At 39.5% G+C, this 15,658-nt stretch overlaps 1 non-coding gene across 1 annotated transcript; it reads left to right on the top strand.

The window, feature by feature from the left end:
- Nucleotides 1–777: 777 nt before the first annotated feature.
- LOC121236265 lies at nt 778–885 on the top strand. The gene has a single exon (XR_005934705.1). It is a non-coding gene; the product is annotated as a small nucleolar RNA R71 (small nucleolar RNA).
- Nucleotides 886–15,658: the final 14,773 nt, after the last annotated feature.

The following is a 15,658-nucleotide window of genomic DNA, read 5'->3' as shown; positions in this document are numbered from 1 at the left end:
ATTAACCTTCTTCAAATTTCGTTGAGCCATATGTCGACCTTGGGTTGTGGATTGAGTTTGAGTGGAGAACTTGCTATACTTATTCACACGCAAAGAGCTCATCAACTTGAATACATGGTTTTTTATCTCCTTATTTTCTTCAATAACCTACATAATAAAAAATTTAAACTTTTGATTAGTTTTACTATGTGCGTCAATAAAAACATGTAAAGTGTCTTCTAAAGGACTTCTAGAAGATGAAGGTGCATGATAAGATGCAGGATATGATCTAGGGGTTGTAAAAGGCCTAGATTATAGGTATCAGAGAAAGGTGTAAAAGGCTAATTGTACATACCTAAGGCATTACATTGTTCCTCATACATCCCTCTTATCTCAACAAATGTGGGACACTCTTGGGCGAGGTGATCTACCTCACCACACACAAAACATGGTCCAAAAGACTCTGCATGATTAGCCATGTGTGTTGGCTTTAAATCATTAGTCTTTAACACATCTAGCTTCCTAGTGAGCATCTCAACCTTAGCCTTTTAGGCTATCCTCTTCCTGAGATAGTAAATTCAACTACCATTTGGGTTTCCTGCAAGTCGTGACCTATTTGTGCTCTCAGTAGCACTAGGTCCAGTCCAAGTGTGAGTTTTTTCAGCAAGCTCATTGAGGTATTCTATGGCCTCATCAAAATCTTTCTGTAAGAACTCACCATTACACATCATCTGCACAAATTGGCGCTCTCTAGGTGTAAGTCCCTCATAAAAATAGCTCACTAAGCGCCAATTCTCATACCCATGGTGAGGACACATACTCAACAACTCTTCAAATCTTTCCCAAGACTGAGATAAAGTCTCACTGTCATTTTGTGCAAAGGTAGAGATTAGCCTTTTTAAAGCATTTGTCTTATGTTGGGAAAAGTATTTATTAAACAAGACCTGAGTCATCTCAATCCATGGTCTCAGTGAGTATAACCAACTCTTAGCTCTATCCTTCAATAAGAAAGGAAAAAACTTAAGTCTTACAACGTTATCAGTTGTATTTTGACTATGAAAAGTCGAAACTACTTCCTCAAACTCCCTAATGTGCACATGTAGATTTTCATTTTCCAAGCCATAAAAATTAGGGAGTAACTGTATCATCCCAATTTTTAAATCCAGTTGGCGAGTATTAGTTGGAAACATGATGCATGATGGTGTGGCTGTGCGTGTGGGGTGGAGGTAATCATGAAGAGTTCTAATAGGTTGATCTTCGTGTTCACTCATTTCTTCGGGACTAGATGAATTGTCAAATAAAGGATTTAAAAATTTTGATTTTGACTCTAACACAAGCCTACAAGCAAATCTACCAAATGCGTCTCTATATCTGTGCATGCAAGGTAAAAAAAATAATACTAAAAGAAATAAAAATACTATAAAAAGAAAGAAGGAAAAAAAGTAATGCAACAAGTTAAAAGAATGAACGAAGTTACCGCCTTAACAAACTGCTGAAAAGAAAAACTATCTAACAATTCTTCTACCGTCTTCCCGACAGTGGCTCCAAAATTTGATTATGGCCAAAGAATAACATGGTAGATGTAGCACAGCTTTGAGGTGTCGATTTCACAGAGATACAAATTAAAAGAATAGCAGAAGGAAAAAAGGAACTAAAGAAAAATATAAAATGATTAATTGAGAGCAAAGATTAATTTTAAATGTAAATTAAAGTTAAACAAAGTGACTAACAGAAAAAGTACTCAAATTTGATAAGCAGTAAAGCGTCGGGAATCCCTTGCACAAATCTAGTAGCCGAAACTTACAAACCCTTGCACATCCAAGAATCGGTCTTAACTCATTAAACTTCAATCACAAAATGATCATACCTCATTTACAATAGCCGAGGCCATTAAGTTTGAAAACAAGCATTCCAATGAACTCTTCATGAACTTAGAATCTTCTAATGTGTTAAATAAAATTTTAACAATGAACATTCATAGGTGGCCGAAACATGCTAGTGATCATACTTATAAATGACCATTATTTTCATGAATTAAATTCCATAACAATGAGCATTCATAGGTAGCAAATATTCATATACAAGTTCAACATTATGCAAATCTGAACCTTAAGATGGCTTCTTATTCCATTTTCATAACATGAATAAATTTCATAGGCCATTCTATTCATACATTAGTTAGTAATGCAAAGAAGAGATGATATGAACCCGCGGGAATGAATTCCCTTGAACCCACAATCAATTTGAAAACTCCCCAAGAAAGCCAAAAATCAAGTCAAGGATGGAGAATCTAGACCCGATGAGAACCCGTTTCAAGAACCTAGATTATATTAAAATCTAGACCCGTTGAAGAACCCGTCTCAAGAACCCAGATTACAAAGGAGGAACGCCACAAAGGTTGTGATTTACCTTTGATAAGTTCAAGAGTTCAATCAAGAACAAGAGGAGAAAACTCAACTCACAAATAAAATTCAATATTGTCTAATCTTCAAATGAGGCTACAAGGAGTACTTAAACTAAACCTAATTAAAACCCTAGCCAAAATAAAGCCCCATTTTACCCAAAATGCCCCAGATGAACAGTGTCACGCTACAGTACCGCGGCTACAGTACGGCTACAGTAACGCTACAGTACCTCTTAAAACCCTAATTCCTAAAAGTAACTTTCCAAGTAAGCCCTTGGCCAAAATACAAGGCCTTCTTGAAAACTCTAGTTCATTGAAAATAAGACGTGTGGGCCAGACATCTTCAAGCCCACTTATTCTAAACTAATAAAATAAATCATTTAACCAAATTTGAAGTCTCAAATAACAATAGGCCCTATCTCTAAGCCATGTCTTCCACAGCTTGAATCAAGTGGATCAAAGCTGGTTCTCCTTCTTTCAAGCCCATCTTGAGTGTTGGGCTCTTGCTAGCTTCATCCCAAGTGGATTGCACCAATCCGTGCATTGCTTCCTTGATCTTCTTGGTCCTTGATCTTGTAATTGGCCCATCTAGAATTTACAAATGATCTTTAAGACTAGGCCCACCTTGGTTCCCATCATTCCCCCTCTCCTCAAAAGGATTCGACCTCGAATCTCCCCCTGGATCAAAAGGAAAAATGTTAGTAACATTGAAAATACCAAAAACTTGATACTTACTTGAAAGATCTACTTCACGTGTATTTTCATTAATTTTCTCAAGAAATTGAAAATGTTCATCCAAGCTACTCTATCATCAACAAGCAAAGCCATCAGAGGTAAATGAGTAAGTGGATTAAAACCATAAACAACCTCAAATGGAGAATAAGAAATAGTAGTATGCAAGGTTTTATATGCACACTCTAATAAGGGCAAATGATACTCCCGCAAATGTTCATGTAGCAAGTCAATGAATGGCAAAAGATACTCCCACAAACGTTCATGAAACACACCTGAAGTTTTTCTTACACCACTCCAATCATATGCAAACTCAATGAATGGCAAGTAATACTTCCACAAATGTTCATGCAACATGTTGAAAGTTTTCCTTACACCAAAGTTATCCAACAAACCACCATGTCTATCACACACAAGCAACTTAAGCATAAAACTAGTTGGCACACAAAATCTATTCTCTCTAAACAAGTACCAATCTAATTTATAGAACTTACCAAACGATACTTTTTCACATGTTCCATAGACACTAGCAAAGTCATCATCATTAGCATGCAATTCCTTATTATATGCAAGTCTCAACAATTTTACATCTAAAATGAAGATAAGGACGTACCTTCTTGCTAAAGCATCAACCACAAAATTTTCCATACCTTGTGTGTATTTGAATACATGAGGAAAAGTCTCAACACAGTCCTCCCGCTTAGCATGCATTATAGTCAACGACTTACCTTGTCCCTTCAAGTGTGAAAAAGACTCATGTTCTTCAAAGAAAGGTCGGTTAGGAATTGTCGCACTTGACACAAAATCAATGTAGTACTCTATCTCCCTAATAGGTGGCAATCCACTAAACACACCTCTAGGAAACATAACCTCATATCCCTGCAACAAAAAGACAATAACACTAGGCAAAGATACGTCAAGTTCGTTAGTATTAAGACTCACCTTAGCATAAAAACTCACTTTTCTTTTTGTTTTTCTCTCACTTTCTTCACTCTCTCTTTTCTTTCCACAATTCTTTTCTTTTTCACTCTCTTTTTGCTTTTCACTCTCTTTTTTTCTGTCACTCTCTTTTCCTTCATCTTGTTTTGAACTCTCGACCTGACAACTGTTTTTCAACTCATTCTCTATTTCTCTTGAGGTTTCAGCCTCACCCTCATCTTTTATCTCACTCATTTTACTCTCTCTCTCGTTTTCGGCCTCACTATTTCTTTTTTTCTCAATCTCACTTTCACTCTTGCTTTTTAGCTCAATCTCCTTTTCACTTTTTCTTTTTTGATCACACTCATTTTCACACTTTCTTTTTTGAGCAACCTCACTTTTCAGTTTCAAATGGTCCCCATGGACTTGTGTTGGAGTTAAAGGAGCAAGTTTGATTGTTTTTTCCATCCTTTTCAAAACTGTACATGTTCCTTAACCCATCATGGATCACCTTCCTATCGTACTCCCATGGCTTCCCCAACAAAATATGACCAGCATGCATAGGCACTACATCACAAAGGACCATATCCTGGTATTTTCCAATTGAAAAAGTAACTAGCACTTGCTTATTGACCCTAACCCCACAATCACTCGACCACTGCAACATGTATGGTCTAGGGTGTTTTAAGGTAGGTAAATTCAGTTTCTCAACTAAAGTAGTGCTTGCCAAATTAATACAACTCCGGAAATCAATGATCATTCTACATACCTTGTTGTTGATGTGGCATCTAGTATGAAAAATGTTCTCGCTCTGCTTCTCTATATCATCCATCTTAATTTGTATATTGAGAGCATGCCTAGCAACAAGAGACTCACCATACCCTTCATTCTTACAGTTATGTTCAATACAAGGTTCACTCCTCCTCCTATCTCTCCTGCCTTGTAAATTTCTAATTACCACTTCTTGATGATCCATCCTATCCCTCACTTCACCTAACACCAAGTTCAACCGCTCAAACTGTTGTTGCATGGATTGCAATACAAATGATGAGTTATCTACCATCCTCTTTGGTGAAGAGCCACTCCGATGAGACATTGTAAAATGCTGCACAAATGAATGTTAGTGGAAAAACCTCACACGCTCCCTTACGTGTTTACGCTCGAATAATGGCATTCCACTCGTGTTTCACTCCTAATTGGCTTTTCCCCGATAATAGTCTCACACTCTCTTGCCTTTTACCTCAATAGTTTTCCCGCTAAAGTTCTTTAAGAACTATTTGAACTAAATCAAGATAATACAACCTTGTATTATTCCAACCAGTAATATAGATCCAAGAAACAAGAAACAAGGAAGGAATAAAACGACACGGGACTCAAGGAATTTATATGAGGGAAAGAGTAATTATAGAACAAGATACCAACTACAAATATGTATTCAGCCCCTTTGAGGATAAAACTCAATCAACAAATGTTTTTCTTTGTCTTTGTTGTAACTATGTAGCAACCTTTAAATATGCTACCTCTCCTTATCTTCTTCTCCTTCTTCTTCTTCTTCTTCTTTTTTTTTTTTTTTCAATTTTTCTTTTCTTTTCTTTTCCTTTCCTTTCCTTTCTTTTCTTTTCTTTTCTTTTCTCTTCTTTTCTTTTCTTTTCCTTTCTTTTCTTTTCTTTTCTCTTCTTTTCTTTTCCTTTCCTTTCTTTTCTTTTCTTTTCTTTTCCTTTCACCAACTGATTTGATCACAAACAAGAATAAGCAGTTGAGAAAACCCTAACAATAACTCAGAAACCCTTGGGCAAGTGATATACAGCAGCCCCTAGAACAAGAGATTTCAGCCAACACAAACCCTAGAACAATGAATTTCAGCAACCCTAACAATAGTGAAGAAGTCTGCTAACCACCACTATTTTTTTTTTTTTTTTTTTTGTAATCAACCCTAGAACAATGAAGCCCTAGAATTAAATATGCAAGAAATAAAAGATAGAATAAGACCTGATTGGAAATCTTGCTCTGAATACCAAATGATATGAACCCGCGGGAATGAATTCCCTTGAACCCACAATCAATTTGAAAACTCCCCAAGAAAGCCAAAAATCAAGTCAAGGATGGAGAATCTAGACCCGATGAGAACCCGTTTCAAGAACCTAGATTATATTAAAATCTAGACCAGTTGAAGAACCCGTCTCAAGAACCCAGATTACAAAGGAGGAACGCCACAAAGGTTGTGATTTACCTTTGATAAGTTCAAGAGTTCAATCAAGAACAAGAGGAGAAAACTCAACTCACAAATAAAATTCAATATTGTCTAATCTTCAAATGAGGCTACAAGGAGTACTTAAACTAAACCTAATTAAAACCCTAGCCAAAATAAAGCCCCATTTTACCCAAAATGCCCCAGATGAACAGTGTCACGCTACAGTACCGCGGCTACAGTACGGCTACAGTAACGCTACAGTACCTCTTAAAACCCTAATTCCTAAAAGTAACTTTCCAAGTAAGCCTTGGCCAAAATACAAGGCCTTCTTGAAAACTCTAGTTCATTGAAAATAAGACGTGTGGGCCAGACATCTTCAAGCCCACTTATTCTAAACTAATAAAATAAATCATTTAACCAAATTTGAAGTCTCAAATAACAATAGGCCCTATCTCTAAGCCATGTCTTCCACAGCTTGAATCAAGTGGATCAAAGCTGGTTCTCCTTCTTTCAAGCTCATCTTGAGTGTTGGGCTCTTGCTAGCTTCATCCCAAGTGGATTGCACCAATCCGTGCATTGCTTCCTTGATCTTCTTGGTCCTTGATCTTGTAATTGGCCCATCTAGAATTTACAAATGATCTTTAAGACTAGGCCCACCTTGGTTCCCATCAAGAGATCATAAGACATAGAAGTAACATCAATATCACCAACAATCACATAAAACAAAACAACCAACAAGTTCACATGACATATACATAAAATATCCAAGTACAAGTTAGAAGTTTACTTACAAAAATACATAATAATTAAGTGAGCAAGCTGAAAATATATATAACAATATTAGGTTCGGTTATTCAAAACCCTATTTCAAATAAATACTAAGGCGGTGGCCCTCTTTTTTCAAAACATCATGCTTATGACCTTAAAGCAAGTAGGGTTGAATCCACCTTCCTTGAAGAAAACTCTAATCTAGTCGTCTATATATTAGGTGTGAGTTCATGTGGAAAACTTCTCAAAACATGAACTAACTTATTCTAGCTCAAATGTGAGTGTGTGAGCATGAGTTCTTCATGATCTCCCTAAAAACCGAAACTTTATCTCTTAATGCCATGTGTGTGTTGGAAAAGTGATTTTGGTTTCATACCTTCTATGATTCTCCTCTTTGAAGTATCTTCTAGCTTTGCTTTCTCTCAAAATTATGTTTGGGTGAGAAAAGAATAATGTGGAGAGTGTTTGGATGATGAGAAAATGGTGGAAAGTTGGAGAGAAAGGTGGTGGCCAAATACTTCAAGAGACATTCACAAAAATGACTAAAAGTGTAACACCCTGCTCCTTCCTTCTGGCGTACGTACGTTCTTTCTTTCTGACGAAATGCTTCTTCTTTCTGACGTTAGCAAACTCTGAGGGTGGAATTATGCAACAACCTGCCCTTCCCTCTAGCGACTGTGAGCCTCGTTTTGCATGTTGAACTTCGATGTCGTGTTTTAAAAGATAGTGTGACTTCTAAAGTACGCCCATTGTTTTAAATGTGCTGGAAATATTTATATAAGGTATTTCCAATGTTATTGAACTAAGCTTGATTTTAAATAAGACAATTATAATATTTTTGAAGACTTCCAAAAATATTATAATTATTTTTATTCTTTTTGAAGACTCTAATTAAATTAAATGATTTTATTCTTTTAATGATATTAAATAAGACTTCATCATTTTATTAATGATGAAGGAATATTATTTTATAAACTAAAGTTTAGTTTAAATAATATTCTACATTAATTCCTCTTAGTGCTTTTAATTAAGTTAATGTTTACGCATTTTTAAATCAGTGTTTTAGCCTTCGTTTGGAACTATAAGTCATCTCAACTCATCTCAATTCATCATTATAACTTTTTCAAATCCCAATACAAAATATAATAAACAATTCAACTTTCTTAAATCTCAAAATAATAATAATATTAAAAAATAATATTCTAACAATATTTTATTATCTCAACTCAACTCACTTCAACATCCAAACACAACCTTAATCTTTCACCGTTAGATCGTTTTGAGGATCCCAAGACGAAGGGACTGGATTTAATGCACATACCCTCTCTCTTTCTTCCTCACTTTTCCTTTCCCCCCTCGCTCTCCTCCCTCACGTGTACGCGGTAGGCTGCCCCTCCAAGCCATTTCTTCCATTGCCCAGCCCGGCGTCGCCTGGCCTCACTGCCGCCGCCATGAGTGTCCCCTCACGCCGGTGATCCTCCACCACCGAAGTTAGCCTCCATCGTGCAGCCCTCCCTCTCCTTCCCACGGTAAGCAGCCGAAATGGGTTTTTACCCATTTCTCCTCCTTGCACCATCGTGTGCGGCCGCCCACGGCCACCAGGCACCACCGTCAGCTTCCCCTTCCCTCCCCTTCCTCCTCCACTTGACCCGAGGCCCATAGCCTCTCTCCACCGCACTGGCTTTCTCCCTCCCTCACACACGGGTTCGCCCCGTCCACCATCGTAAGCCACCACCCACAGTGTCCAACCACCATCTTGAGCTTCCTCTGGCCACCATCAACCTATCCCAATCACCCATGGCCCCAATCTACCCCTCATGCATGCTCACTCTCTCTCTCACTCTCTCACGAATTCTCCCTCCTTCCCAAGCTCGATCCGCCACCGTAGACAACTGTGGCACCACCCCAGCGTCACCACAAGTTCCACCGCACCTCCTTCAGCTCCTCCATGGCCAGTCATGACCAACCAAGCCCTCCCTCTCCATTTCCATAGTTGAGACCTACGGCCTTAACCCCCTCCACGAGCAGCCATGTCTCCGACATCTGCCACTTCAGCACCACCACGAGACCACCACTCCAGGACCATGACCCGACCCTCCTACGCTTAGACCCACACCTTTAGCCACCTCCAATGGCCAAGACAACCACTGTATGTGGCTGACTACCACTGTACATGGCTAGATACGTTGTGTACTGCCCCTTACCGCCACGAGGCCACCACAAGCCCTTCCAAGACCACACTTAGCTATCCAAACGCCCAAAAAGCCATTGTAAGTGGGTTAGCTGCCATGTATAACCCTTCTTTCGTCATCGACTGTGACGGTCAGCAAACAACATATGGGTTATCCCGTCGATGGTATAACCCTTTATCCTTCGTTACTTATGTTATTAGTTGATAGGTTAGGTTGTGGACTATGTTGTTAGTACTATGGAATTGTTGTGTAGTATGGAGATGTGATGTACTGTGTATGTGAAGTGTTGGGCTTATCTGTGTAGTGTGCTGTGAAGTGTTGTGGACTGTGTTGTGAAGTGTGGTTGTGGAGTATGTGTTGTAATGGTGACATGGCATAGTGCGGGATAAGGAGAGTATATGTAAAATATACCCTCCTGACGTATTGTGGAATGGGAAGAGTACACGTGGAGTGTACTCTGTGTGGCGTATCGTGTGTGAAGGGAGTACAAGTGGAATGTACTCCATGTGATGGAGTGATGCACCATATGGCAGGTATGCCGTAATGGTGATGTGGCGTAGCATGTGCAAAAGGAGTACACGTGAAGTGTACTCCATGTGATGGAGTGATGCACCATATGGCGGGTATGCTGTAGTGGTGATGTGGCGTAGGGTGTGTGAAGGGAGTACACGTGGAGTGTACCCCATGTGATGGAGTGATGCACCATATGGCGGGTATGCCGTAGTGATGATGTAGTGTAGCGTGTGCGAAGGGAGTACACGTGGAGTGTACTCCGTGTGATGGAGTGATGCACTATATGGCGGGTATGTCGTAGTGGTGATGTGGCGTAGCGTGTGTGAAGGGAGTACACGTGGAGTGTACTCCAATTGGTGCAGTGACACACCATGTAGCGTGTCACAGAGTTAAGGATGGTTGTGTGGTCGATAGGCATAGAGCATGGTGAGTAGTGTCGGGAACTATGAAACAGTGTGCCGAAATAGCTATGATGTGGCCTATAGTCTGAGGTTACAAGTGTCACCGTAATTGACTTGTGGCTGGGAGTATGTGTGAAGTAGTAGAACAAATGTAAGAGTGTGCAGCGGAAGCATGACTTGGGAATGTCACGAAGTGACATGGTTACCAGTAGTCGTGTATATGATAGGTGAGGAGTTAGCGTAGGAATGGCGCAGCAGGATCTTGAGGAGATGTCACGATGTGATAGGAGTACATGAGGAACCGTACTCGTGATGAGTTAGGAGTTGGAGTAAGAATGGCATAGTGGGATGTCAAGTGATGTGATAAGGTCACGATGTAGCTTGGGAGTAATCTCGAGCTATATGGCGTGACCTAAGGTGTGGTTGTGAATGGAGCCTTGTCGTGTTAAGTGTTGGAATGAACTGTCAAAAGGGACGGGTAGCATGAATAGTCATGTTAGCTGGGTCAAGAGAAAGTTGGTATCGGAGTGTGGTGCTTGTTACACAAGCAGGTGATCAACGTGCTATATGTTGATCTTAAGTGATAAGGGGGTAAGGTACGTGTGTAATCTGGTTAGACACATGTGCCGAACGGATTCACCATATGTAATGGGCAATTTGTCCTAGACATAGTTACATAGTGCTTAAGCCTCAGAGTTGGCTTAGAGCCGTATGGCTTGTGTGGATGGAAATGAGGATTTAGTATGGGCTAAGGTGCATGAAGGTAGTGACGGTGTATTGTTAGAATTGGGATGCATGATTCCGTCAGTCGGAATCATGCGTCGGAATGTGGTTAACAAGAAAAGGAAGACGAATGTCTTAGTGTCTTAATCCTAAGGCGAATCACGGATTCACTTTAGTGATGAGCACTCGAGGCAAGAACGTCGAGTTGGGAAGAGATAGTGACCGTAAGTGGTCCCCGAAGGTGTTAGCATAGTAAAGGGCACGTAAGAGTATGGGATAGAAGGAGAGCGTTCCAAGTGAAGTGCAGTTCTAATTATAATTTAAGTTGCTTATGCGTTAGATAGAGAATGGCGTCAAGGTTATGTGTATGGAGTGCGTTCCATGTAGGTTGCCATATGACACGCACATGAATGGACTACATGATATGAAAGTAGCATGGAGTCCAGGTAAGTATTGCGTTCATACTCTTCTAGAGTTTTTCTAAAATACAATAAATGAAACGAAACGCTTTTCTTTATGATGCGTTACAAAATGACACGAAAGATGTTTTACGAAAGTATGCTAAATGTTCAATGGTATAAGTATGTACGGCCCCTCCTTGACAGCCCCTTTTTATGCACCCAAAGTATTAATTGTACGCATGTGAATGGATGACTATATGTTGTATCCATTGTATGTATTTTCTAAGAAAAACAATGTTACTTTAACCAATACTTTTACGGATGCCATGAAAGATGATGTTTAAGCCCATGCTTTTAAACGATGTTTTCCATGAACCGAAAGGATAGAGCTGAAATGAAATGAAAAAGGAATGAAAGGACTGAACTGAAAGAAAGGACTGAACTTAATGAAAGGATTGAATGTTTAATGTATGAAAAAACGTAACGACCATATGAATGAATAGAAAGGGTACCAATGAATGGACAGATTGTAATGCCAGGTAAGTAGTACTAGTAGTGCATCCAGTGCTACCCCCTAACTGAAAAAGGGATTCCCAACCCGTGGCCACGGGCGAAGTCTGGGTCCAAAGGAAGACCACTAATCCCAACACACGGAGCGTAACAGTGTGTACCGGCCAATGAAAGTGATAAGAAAGAATGTATGAATGCATGAATGCATCGAATTCTTGAAGCAATGAAAGCACTGATGGGAGAAACATTTTATGAAAAGAAAGCCCATTTTAAAAGAAAAATCTCATCCAGTGATGTTTTCAAACGAACGCATGTATGCATGTACGTATAGTATGTATGAATAATGAATGCATGAATGAAAACCTATGTTGTTATATTTTAATTGTATGAAGTAATGCTTATGAGTCATCGACCCATTTTAGTTTTTATGTATGCCCCTCCCCCACAGGATTTGAATGAGAAGTACGCGTCAGGATGGACATGACCCATGGGGAAGAGCACGGAAGTCTAGGCATGACTGTTTAAATGTATGAGAGACCTTTTATTGTTAAAATTGATGATTTCCGTTGTAAACCTCTTTTATTCTCAAATCACATTTTATTTTATAACGTAGAGTCTTGCACCCTGGGTATGGACGTAAAAAGTTTTAAATTGAACGGTAATTCCCGTAGTCTCTTCTAAAATCATTTTATAAAAGGTCCCACCACAAGGACGGGCATTACAAAAAGACTAAGGGTTTTCGGCTCCTCTCCCTTTTATAGACACAAAAGCTTCTTACAAAAGCCAATGTTCACTGCATGGATGCCAAGTGGCATCCCATCTTAAGGCTCATTCCTTCTTTCTCATCATTTGATTGTGTTGGAAACACGATGGGATCTTTTTGGACAAGTGGCACCTCCTTCCTCAAAATCGAAACCTCCTTCCCATTTTGCCCCTTCTCCTCATGTCTTGGTTCAATGTGGCTAAATGGTCTTTAACAAGCTAAAAATCTTCCTCAATCTCTTAGATGTGTGCATGTGTGCCGAGTGGCATGTGAGGAGTGTGTGTGTGTGTGTGTGTGTGTGTGCATGGTGCCTATCAAAACCTCCTTTTTCCCAAAAAGATTTTCTTTCACCAAACTTTTGGACAAGCATGTGATTGGTCAAAAAAATGCACAAACTCCCTTGCCCTAGCCATCTCAAGGGTGTCTTACACAAGATTCTTCTAGAATCCTTCTAGGCGTGTAGGCCTTCTCTTCCCATGCATGATTTTTCCCTTTCCCAAGACAAAACTCTTCACCTACCTTTTGCATGTGTGACACATGGTAAAAAGCAAATCTCCCTTTTCCCATAGTTGTCGTGCATGCCCCTTTGGGCTTTCCTCTAATTTTTCAACTTTTCATGTCTCTTCGACTTCCTTCTAGAAGCCCTCCCCCATGATGATAAGTGTCACAATGCTTCTTCCTACAAGCAAGCCTTCTTGCATGCATGATGCATGGCAAGAGGGTGGGTGATCTTCTATGTTAGGCGTGCATGGCCAAAACCCTAGATTTTCTCTCATTTCTCTTCCCTCAACTCCATCTAGATTCATCAAGTCCTAGACTTAAGCTCCCTTGGGTGACATGTGGCGTTCAAAAACTCAAGTTGGGCATGACCCCTAGATCCATTGGGCTTCAAACCTTAATTTCCTATGAAGGCCGAAACTCTCATGGGCTTATCTAATAATTTAAACAAAATACTCGAAAAGCCTAGAAAAGCCTTGGTCGTCACATAACTGAAGCATGATTCCTTTGCACTCTACTGGATGCATCTACTACATTGTCAACAGCCCCTTTATCACCAAAATTAACATTCTACTTCCAATATCTCCTCAAGGATAAAACATATTCCTCCTGGGTCTTTGCCAACCCAAAAGCAGCCCTAAGATTGACTGGATTGAACATTTTAACTAGCAATCTAATCTCATCTTTTAACCTACTCAAGAAGCAACTAAGTTTATGCCTCTCAGATAAGCCTTTCAATCTATTGGACAAGGCTTCAAACTGTGATTTATATAAAGTAACAGAAGAAGTTTGTTTTAACTTTGTCAATGCCTCCATTTGGTCATCTTATGCTGATGGCCCAAATCTAACTTGTAAGGCCATAACCAAAGACTCTCGTGAATTAAACTGACCAGAATCTAACCCATCTTGGTATCACACCAATGCCTCCCCTTCCATGTGATAAGAAGCCACCAACAGTTTCTGATGAAAGGGTGTTTGATGATAGTCAAAATACTGGGTGGCTTTAAAGATCCACCTAGTAGGATCAATGCCATTAAAGTGTGGGAAATCCTATCACAAACCCCTCTGACCTACATTTCTATCCTCATGACTGACCCCCTAGCTTCATGAGATCCATTCCGATGAGAATTAACATGTGTAGATTCAACAACAGAACGTAGCATATTAGTAAGTTGACCTAACCTTTATGACATACCATTAATTGCCTGTTGATGATGCTCTAATTGCTTCTAAACCCTTTCTTGCTACTTTTGTGACCCATCATGTTGACCCTTCAAAGCACCTCTCGTACCTTTTGCCATTGTAGGATCGACCACTACTAATACCACTTGTAAGCTTCAACTTCCAGAACTGCAAGAACAAGTGGAACCCACGCCACTAAACATAGAGAAAGTGACTGAACAAGATTCCATTGATAAATCTTGTGGAGAATTTTCGGAGAATTCTCAACCTCCAAGAACTAAAATTTCAAGATCAACAACTAACTGTTTTCCTTCCCTCTTTTTGCTTATAAAGACACAGAAGACTACAACCACCCTCAAAACACTATGTTTTGTACTAAACACATTCAAGCAAAAGTAAAACACAACACTCCTTATTACAACTAAAACACATCATTTCATTAAACTAAAACTCCCAACGCAAAACACACAGAATAAAACGCACACTTTTCTTCTTTTGCCAAAACAAACCATTTTATTAACTTCTTAATTCTTCCTCATCACCTATGGCCGTTAATATCGTTGAAGCACCCTTCATAGCAGACCTCCACCACTGACCTCCACCACTTCAAGGCCTCTGCCAGGCACCCGTGACAATAACTCTCAAATGATGTCAAAAAGAGACTTGGAATTTTTTGAAAGTACGAACGGTGCCAAAATGAGTGCCGAAAAAGGGTTGTGTTGGAGAAAGACTTTTGAGAGCGAAATCATCTAGAGTAATGCTAAATACAATCGTGGAGTTTGCAAGTGCCGTACAATTCTTATGAAAAATAGTAAGGACTACTCTTAAAAGAATTAATTTTTTTATGTGATCTCATATTTGCTCACTTTTTTCAAATGGATTGCACAGCGCTTGCTCACTCCACAATTGTAAATATTATATCTCATTCATCTATAATTAGGACCAAGTGAAAGCTCTCCCTCTTTGTAGCTCCAGAATGTTTCGGTTTATGTTCCTACCTATTATCTGAATATATCATGGAAGATGTACGGTCTAATGAGGCTAATATGAAATATTTACACATCTGCAAAGCAAACTCTTCTATCTTGGTTCATGGTTTCTCTTAACTATATTGTTCGGTTCTGTACGCCTTTGTACCCGTCCTTCGACTCGCAAGCCATGTTCAAGCTTGCTTGCCTTCCTCCTCCCTTAAATTGGTTTCTCACTTTGTTTGAGCTACCTATAAATTACTACTTCTCCTCTGCTTTGCGTGTATTCAACTTGGCTTTGTTAGCCAAGCAAGAATGGAGGATTATGCAAGAAACAGATTCTTTGCTTCATAGAGTGTTCAAGGCAAAAATGTTTTCCTAATGAAGTCTTTTTGAAAGCTGGTCTAGGTAAAAGATAATCCTTTGCCTGGCAAGGTATTTGGGAGGCTAAGAAACAGTTGAGTTGGGGTTGTTGTACATGGAGGATAGGGAATGGTAACACTACTAAGCTATTG

The sequence above is a fragment of the Juglans microcarpa x Juglans regia genome, chromosome 6D (genome assembly GCF_004785595.1).
Source record: "Juglans microcarpa x Juglans regia isolate MS1-56 chromosome 6D, Jm3101_v1.0, whole genome shotgun sequence".
NCBI classification, from domain to species: Eukaryota; Viridiplantae; Streptophyta; class Magnoliopsida; order Fagales; family Juglandaceae; genus Juglans; species Juglans microcarpa x Juglans regia.
This window is presented reverse-complemented; position numbering and strand designations above follow the sequence as displayed.